The sequence below is a fragment of the Equus asinus genome, chromosome 2, assembly GCF_041296235.1.
Source record: "Equus asinus isolate D_3611 breed Donkey chromosome 2, EquAss-T2T_v2, whole genome shotgun sequence".
NCBI lineage: Eukaryota > Metazoa > Chordata > Mammalia > Perissodactyla > Equidae > Equus > Equus asinus.
The window spans coordinates 52,662,440-52,671,603 of record NC_091791.1 but is presented as its reverse complement, the minus strand read 5'-3'; the positions used below and the strand labels follow the sequence as shown (position 1 = coordinate 52,671,603).

At 42.9% G+C, this 9,164-nt stretch overlaps 1 long non-coding RNA gene across 4 annotated transcripts in view; it reads left to right on the top strand.

The window, feature by feature from the left end:
• Positions 1-344: 344 nt before the first annotated feature.
• Positions 345-9,164, top strand: part of LOC106826188 (uncharacterized) — a 171,080-nt gene continuing 162,260 nt past the window's right edge. For 2 of the 4 annotated variants that reach the window (XR_011495273.1, XR_006518090.2), the window contains exon 1: positions 345-602. This is a non-coding gene — a long non-coding RNA (uncharacterized lncRNA). The remainder of the gene's footprint in view (positions 603-9,164) is intronic. The other 2 variants (XR_011495274.1, XR_011495272.1) reach the window with 1 other exon arrangement.

Sequence of the window (9,164 nt, the reverse complement as noted above, 5' to 3'; positions counted from 1 at the left end):
AGGCCAAATAGTGCGAGAGAGCTTTTGTGCTTGAATTGATGAGAGTTTTCTTCCTCAGATTAGATTAAAATTATAAGGGAAGGCTTTTCTCCCCTTAGATAACTGTATTTAGCAGGAAATTAGTTGCTCAAATTTACCCTTTGGTCCAGTAGGAAGAAATACAAAGTAACTTGAAGTCGAAATTAATGTAATTTAAAATATAATTATGTGTGTAAGGGAGTGTCTGTGGCGAGTTAGATAAATGCGGTTCTGGAGAAGGAATAGGAATCCAAAGACTGAAGAGATTCTTGTCAAATAGGAAAGAATCAATAAGTAGACAAATTTCCTCATTAAACGATGGATGTCCATATTTCTGAGATAAACAATAATTTTAAAGTGACTGAAAAAAATATAGCACTCCTCATAGAGATTCATAATGCTTTTAAGTGGCTAAGTTGTGTGTGTGCCTGTGTTGCAGAGCACAGAGTAGTAAGAGAAGAAGAAATCGGGAGAGACAGAGGATGGAGATCATTCGGCCAGGAGCAATCATACCTGACTCATCTCTGCTTCCCATTAGCACCTTGACTCCTCACCATCTCTTGACACCAACACTTTCTGCCGAGGTGAGAACCCACTTACTTCCAAAATGGGTGAAACACTTTAATCTTGCTTTCTTCCTAGCAACAGTTAAGGGTGGAGATCGGGACAGAGGGAGAGAATGAGGTGGAGTTTCCACGTGGGCCTTGGGAAACGGCAAATGTGAGGTGGAATATAGTATAAATGAAGGCAAGGTAGATAGAAAGATGCCTAGAATTTCTGAAGAAGGGCTTACCTTCACAGGCAATCGGAAACTCTTCGGAGAGGAGGTGACATTGAAACTTGGCATGGAAGGATGGGTAGGATTTGGCTAGGCATAGGAAGAAGAACATTCCAGGGAGAGGAAAATAGCCCAAACAAAGGTGTGATGGCAAAAAATACAAGCCTGTTCCAGGAATGGCATGTGATTTAGTGTAACTGGAGATAAAATGGTACAGTGGGTAGAGGCAAGGTTATAAGAGGCCATGAATACCAGGTTAAGATTTTATTTAGTATGCAAGTAAACTCCTCACACAACTCACCAAATATGAGTGTCCGTATCCTAAAACTTCTGCTTGATGAGGATTGATTCTTCACCAGCAAATACTTTCTGAAATTAGGGGCACAGCCGTACTTTGCTGAACCATCTCTTATTGTCTTAAATGTACTTTTTTTTTTCCCCAGAGGAAGACCAGCCCTGAGCTAACATCCACCGCCAATCCTCCTATTTTCTCTGAGGAAGACTGGCCCTGAGCTAACATCTGTGCCCATCTTCCTCTATTTTATATGTGGGATGCCTGCCACAGCATGGCTTGATAAGCAGTTCGTAGGTCCACACCCAGGATCCAAACCGGCAAACCCCAGCCCGCCAAAGTGGAACACGCAAACTTAACCACTGAGCCACCAGGCCGGCCCCTCTTATTGTCTTAAAGGCAGGGGTTTGGCCAGCTTAACCAAAGTCTAGACTGTATATGAGGTTCAGGAAATCACAGAGCACTTTGAGATTCATGATGTTGTGTGTAGTGGTTTTTTTTCTTTTAAAAAATTTATCTGTCTTTATCACATGGTCACTAAAGGGCAAATGTGGCAGATTGTCTTTTCCATAAATGACCAAATCAAGTTCTCCCATCCCCCACACAACGTTCTTACATGTGACCTTGACTTTCCTCTTGTCGAGAGGTGGGATCTATGTTCTCCTCCTTAGGCTGGCTTGTGATCATGATAAAAGTGACACCATATGACTTCTCAGGCTCGGTTGTAAAAGGCCATGCAGCTTCCTCCTAGTTGTCTTGGGACATTGGCCTTTGGAGCCCTAAGCCCCTCTGTAGGAAGTCAGGGATCTCTGTGCTGTGAGGAAGCCAGGCTACTTGTAGGCTTTCTGGGTGACAGCCAGCATCAACCACTAGAAATGTGAGTAAAAAATGCCTCTAGGTGATTCTTGGCCCTGAAAGTTGAGTCACCCCACGCCTTCTGGTCCTTCCTGCTGAGGTCCCAGATGTCGCGGAACAGTGCAAATTGTCCCCACTGTGTCCTTTCTGAATTCCTGGCACACAGAATCAGTGAGCATAATAAAATGGTTATTTTATGCAGCTAGGTTTGGGGTGATTTGTTATGCTGCAGTAGTAACTAGAATAGGAAGCAGTGATGGCCTTTTCTAGTTCATCTCTCCCTGTTCAGCAAGATCAGTGTTGCAGAAAGGAGACAGAGGGAATTATTGTTTAGAAGGCTCTACTAGGTGATTTACATATATTTTCTTATTTGATCTGCCTAAGAGCATTATGAGATTAGCATTATCAATTTATTGTACAGAGAACTCAGAGAGGCTCAGAGAGGTAAAATGACTTCCCGAAGTCACATAGCTAGAAAGCACACCCAATTTTTTTGGCTCTATAGTTCAAAGAATTTCCCCTACCATATGAGGCCTCTCTAGGCTGTGTGAGAACCCCCGTAGTATCATATGAACAGTGAATTCTGCTGCCTCGCTCACCTCTCCATCAGATGGCACACTTGCTGAGCACTTGGGCCAGGAGCTGTGAGGGAGATGAAGAGAGACATGGCCCCTGCCTTTGCAGCAGTGATAAGCGTTTTGGTGGCTACGCAGCTGTAAGTCCCATAGAAAGATAAAAGAAACGCGAGGCAGTGTCTGTGGACTTGCACAGAGGGGAGGGGTCACTTTGAAGTCTTGGGCAAGGAGATGACCTCCTGGTGATCTCCTTTCCAACTGGTGAAAGAAGCGGGGACCACATCCCCCCGTTCTCCCAGACAGTCTTGGTTTATGAGTGTTGTCCTAGGGAGATTATTAATAGCACCTCCTTTTAGTCTCACAAGTGTCCCATTTTGCATGATAAATTACATGGTTGCTGTAGGGTGGTACTTTCAAAGTGAACTTTTTCAAAGGAATATGGTAAAGCACCATTGAGTAAGCATGTGAAGTGGTAGGAAGGCAGTAACTAATGGTACAAGACAAGTAGTAGAGTGTGTTAATTCAATGAAAGACTTGTCCATTCACTGTACAGAAAAAAAGTCAAATAGTGATTTTGTTCAATATAAATGAATGTTTATTGGGCATCAATTGTGTGCCACAATTAAAAATCTGAATTGACAAAAACAAACAATAAAACCTCCCCAACAGACCAAACAAACCACAATTGAATCGGTCATTTAAGTTGAGCTAAACTAATTGGTTTGTGTCTGGCGAAAATGGCAATAACAGTCTGTATCTCTCTGGAGGAAAATGAAGGTAAATGCATCTAGTACAAGGGTCAGGCTGCATTTCCTAGAGTTTGATCTACAAACCATGGGCTTCAGACTTGCTTGAGGGGCGAGATTAAGAATGCTGATTCTGAGTCTCCACCCCAGACCCCAAAATCATTCTCAGAGATGGGCCTAGGACTTGGCATATTTAGCAAGTTCTCCAGATAATTCTGCTGCCCCCTAAAGTTTGAGGACATTTGGGATTGGATGCTTAGAATCAAAGAAACGCTAAGGCTCTAGAGAAAGTTCATTATTTGGGGATCGTTCTTTGTTGCTTTGTTGATTTAAAATCACAAGTACATTTAGAATTTAGACCAGTAGACTGACCTCAGGAGCAGTGTTAATCTCAGTCAGCACTGTGGAAAGAAGAAGAAGTTAGTCTTAATTTCAAACTGCTTCCCTACATTATAAGCCCACCCATGACGATGAGGAAAGAGTTGCATCATTTTAGTATAAGGAAAGGGGTTATGTTTAAACATTGGTCTTTTTCTCGTTGTTACCTCTGTCATTGGGATTAATCTCTTAATGAATTTGCTAAGCACTCTGTAATAATATTTAGAGACTGCAGAAAAAGAGAAGCTATGTTGATTAGAGTTTGGGCCATTCTGGCCAACTCTAACAAGTTGGGCAAAGGGGAGCATGGTACTAATGGTATCCTGCAAATTCAAGGTGGTGTAGATTCGATATCATGCTTTCCCTGGATATTTGTGCCTGTGTAAACAGAACTTTGCATCAGAGTGAAAAAGCCCAGATATTAGAGCTGAAATAGATTTTTGAGTTCATCAAACTCAACCTTCTTACTGTAAAGATGGATAAACTGAGGTCCAGAGAAAGGAAATGGCTGAAATAAATACTGGCTCTGTTGCTTCCTATCTGTGTATTCTTGAACAAGACATTTGCCATCTCTGAAAAGTGGGATAATAACAATGCCTACTTTTTGTAGTTTTTGGGAAGAGTAAGTGAAATGAGAGCATGCACAGGAAGTGCTGATATAGCACTTGGCACCAGTGTTAGCGCTTCTTGCCAAGGTACTGTTTACTATTATCAGCTAAAGTCACAGAGCTAGTTAACGACAGAGCCAGGCCCAGAACCGAACCTCCTGATTCCCTGCATTTTCTGTGGTATCCTTGGAGTTCCAGACACCAGTCACATGAGATACCTGTATGTCTCCACATCATCAAATGCTATTTTAAGACCTTCTCTCAGAAGGGCCCCGGGACAATGAGCTCTGGCTGGCTGCCTCCAGCCGCACAGTCTGTTCTCAGCGGTGTGTGCCCTCTGTGCTCTGGCTGGCCATCTGTCTGGCCCCGTAGGGATCTGCACTGCTGGCCCCCTCACTGCTCCTAAACCACGTGGTGGTGTGAATGGGAGACTGAGGCTGAAGATGCCCGAGCCACTTTGTAAGGGAGTGTTCCTCAGTAGTGAGGTAACCAGGAGGCCTGGAAGTGTGGGGACGAACTGTGTGGGTTCTGAAGGCAAACTACGTGGTTCTACCAATTACTGGCTATGGGACTTGGATAAGTTACTTGCCCCTAAAAACATCCTCAGTTTCCTCATTTGCAAAATCTGTAACAAGAATGCCTACTTCACAGGGTTGTTGTGAAGGTCAGAGAGGAAATTTACACAAAGCAAAGACCCTGGCCCACAGTCTACACATGGCAGCTTATTGTTAGCTTTTAATGATGCTTCATGAATTTAGAGGGGAATTAGGATGTGGAGAACTTCTCAATCAAACGGACAAAAGTCAGAACAGAGAATGGCAATTTGTAATGAGTAATGCAATAGTATTTTGAGTATCATAGAAAAGTAAGGCTGAAATTGAGAATGATTTGTATGGCCACTGATGGGGTAAGTCAAAGAAACTGGCAATAGCTTTGCAGGGGAAAGATTGGAAGTGCCTTTCACCCTTTCCTGCCTTATGAGATCCTCCCCCTCCCCCACATGCCCACTTCTCCCTCAGAGTTTGTTATGGCTGCTTAAGAAATTGGTGTAAAAATAAATATACCAGAAGTTTCTATCCATGTTTATAAGTCTACGAGGTAGGAACTTTGAAAGAAGTTTTAATTAACAATAAATTACATCAATTGAATATATTAACATTTATACTATTCAATTAAATAATAGAAGCCTTCTGGCCACAGTATAGTAGGCAAGTGAAATGTGTTTTGCTAGGTTTCAAAATGAAGAAAAAAACTGCTAACTCTCTTTAAAGAATTGCTGCTATAGGTTAACTAATGTGGATGATGACGGACATAAACCTCTGGCTTTGTAATACTCTGCCATGGTGGATATTTACTACATTAGTCAGGATAGGCCAGGTAGTGCTGATGTAACAAACAACACCAAAACTCTCAGAGGCTAAACAACAAGGTTTATTTCTTCTTTATGAGAGATGCCCATATCATTTTGTCTGAGGCTCTGCTCCATGTTGGCCTCCCTTGGGACCTAGGCAGATGGAATAGCCATCACGGGGCAAGTTACCAGTTATCATGGCCTAGGGAAACAGAGTAGTGGATTAAGCCCAGGCTTTCAAAGCTTCCACCTGGAAGTGGCATATATCATTTCAGCTCAAATGTCACTGGCAGAAGCATGGACACACTCAACTGTAAAGCAGCAGAAAAATATAGTCCTACTATGTGTTTGACTAGAGAACAGAAATGTTGGGTGAACAGCACTAACACTACTTCATTTACATGCATCTTACCAGCCATAAACTTCTCAAAGGTAAAAACAGTGACTCATTCCTCTTTGTCTTTCTCTCAATACCAGCCTGCAGTAGAAGGGCAATAAATGTTAAGTGACTGGTTGACTGTAGAGCTTAGCATGTGACTGGAACAAAATGGGAAACAGGGACAGAAAACTTGATCTTCTTTTCCCCCTCCCATTTGGCACATCTCTCCTTCCCTTGTGTCAGGATTCTGACTCTGGAACTGATTATCTGGGTGATCCTGGACCATGCTTTAGCCACTCTAAACCTCAGTTCCTACAGCTGGAAAATGGGGATATTGTTACTCCCTTGTAAAGATTGAGTAAGATGGCATGTGTGGAAGCCACTTGTCATTAAAGGATTGTGGCTCTGGCCGTTGCCCAGTGCCCTCTCTGGGAGCCCTTGGTTGTCCTCACTGTCTGCTGAGCTGCCCTATTGAGGCCTTCTATCCTCAGGCAAGGGCCTACCATGCACTCCATCTCCTCTGATCTTTTTCCCACTTCCTTCCTTTGATTCCCACATCAAAACTTACCTGCCCTATATCCTGTTTCTTCAGAACTCAGCCTCTTACGAAATAGGATAAAGTCATCTCTATTAATTCATTAATAGATATTAATTAATTAAAAAATCCCCCCACCCCTAGAAATTGCTTGACCTAAGGGATAATTCACCCAAGGTAAGCTACCAGCAGTCACTGATTCACAGTATGTCCAAAATGAAAGGTGCCTTAGGGATCATCTTGTCTGATGGCTTTCAAACTCTTCTTTTTCAACTGAAAGATAATTCAGAAACATAAAGGAGTCTGCTCTGATTGCAAGGATGTGACCAGCACCTCCCTGCTCAGCTTTCCCCACCCCAAAAGCCCTAGAGCACATGCACAGGATTCCACTGATTCTAGACCAACCCTCTGGTCTTATGGAAGAGAAACTGAGGGCCAGAGAGAGGAGGGGACTGAGAATCCCACAGATAGGCAGGACTGGAGTTGGAGACCCTGTCACCTGAGTGCTGGTCCAGACCATGTACTCTGACATACTTACCTGGGAGAAGAAGGTAGCCAGAGAAGAAAGGTGTTATTTCTGATGACTCATGGAATTTGCTCATCTAAGGGCAAAGCAAGTGTTTTCTTCTTCTTCTTCTAAGGCCCTGGGTGATTCTAGCCTGAGATAATAAGATAAAAAAACTTTTACCTCGAAGCTGCCGGTTTGACTATAGTACAGGCTGTTAGCTACTCAAGGTCATTATTGTGTGATGGCTTATCAAAGGCCTATGTGAAACGTGTGGGATTTTTATGAGCTTATTTTTATTATAGCAGGATGTTTAGAAGGCCCCTTACGTACAAAGAGCTTTGAAAACTCTAATGGGGCCCCATAATCACCCGCATAATTATAAAGGTCAAATTGTGCTGAACAAACTTGAGAGCTATTTTTGACTAAATTAGTGGATGAACAGAACAGAATATTAAAAAAACACACACGCAACTTTTTTTGGTCACCTCTTTCAGCTCTTCTGGGTACAACAAAATCTCTCAGAGCTGGAGAAAATTACTGCTCTTGCGTTTTCCTGCTTTGTGTAAACCCCAGGCAGTTTTCTTTCCCCGGGTTTGAGACATGGAATGGACAGACTGTAGACTAGGTCTCAGAGTAAAGAGTTGGCTGTACTGAGTGTTTGGATATATTTGCTAAGGAAACTTGCTCCAGTTTGTTTTTGTTCCTGTCCCTCATTGCCCCACAGTCAACATATGTCCCCTCCAGAGCAGGCCAGCCTCGCCGGACGTCCTTCTATGGAGGTTCCTGGGCTTTCACTTGCCATCCTCAATTTTCCATCTTACACTAGGAAACTGCAAGGTTAGAAAAACAATGGACCATTTCCTTCCTCTTTCTTTAAACTAAGAGGCTGGAAGGAGGACTTTGTATTCATTACTCACAAGCCAGGCTTGAGGATAAAGGTCATTACAGTTCAAATGTAACAAAAGTTAAAATCCACAGGTCTCACTGGCTCCCCAGCCCAGCTGGGGTCAAAATGGCACTCATCCTGGCATTAGGGTCTTTTGTCTTACCCCAAGTCTTGTCTCAGGCTTTGTAAGTATTTCTGGCTCACATTTGGAATCTGAGCTTGCTAAAAAGAGCTCAAGATTATGGGCATGGGGAGGGGGAAGAATTGACACAAGATAGGCTCAAGTTAGGGAAAGTCTTTCCTCTAGGGCCTTGGCCCCTGGGTAACCTAGAAATGTCATTGTTATTATTGGTCGTAACAGGTACATTTTTTAGAACCCCAGATTTAAGAATGCTCCCCACTAAACAGTTAAGATGGTTTTTCCTGACATTTTTAATTTCCTCTCTGTAATATCCTCTTGCTGTGGACTGTTTTCTCGCGGCTAGACAGTTTGTGGCCAGAAAACCCTCATCTGATGGGTGATGTAGATGCCTGGTATAGCTGTGTTTCCTCATCACGCTGGAGGGGAGAAGGAAACCACCTTTCTAGCGCCTTGCACCAGGGCTCCCAGCATGTGCTGTTTATACTAAAGAGCAGCTGTCATGCTTTTTACAAGCCCGACCTCTCTGTCACACTTGACATCTACAGGAGAGAGACAGAAGTACAAAGCAGCAGCAGCGTGACCATGGGGCTACGAGGGAGGGTACAATGAGAAACTGCATCAGTAACACAGAAGAGTGACAGCAAACCCTGCACAGCCAACAGGCAGGGCCACAGTGGGAATTTCGGGGGGGCCCAAGACGTTTTTGCCATTGCGGGCCCCTTCCTCCATAAAAATAGAACAAATAAATAAATAATTACGTTTCTTGACTGTGTTGGTACGAAGACAGAAGTATTAATGTTTTATATTACATTTCCTTTGACCTGGAAGTTCATGTTTTTCTTCTTATCTTAAAGGAAGTTAAAAGATTTTCCTGGGCCCCTACAAGTTTTGTGGGGTGTAGACACTATGCCCACTGTACCTAATGGATAAATTAGCTCTGCTAACAGGAGGCAAACTCTTCCTAGATGTAATTTGAAGAAAGTGAATATTTATGAATTAGGGCAATTTCATTACTTAAATGACAATGCAAATTATAAATCAGTTTGGTTCATAAAATGAGAGAGATTAATTAAATGTGTGTACAAATCCACACATCAAGCTCTCACAATTAGC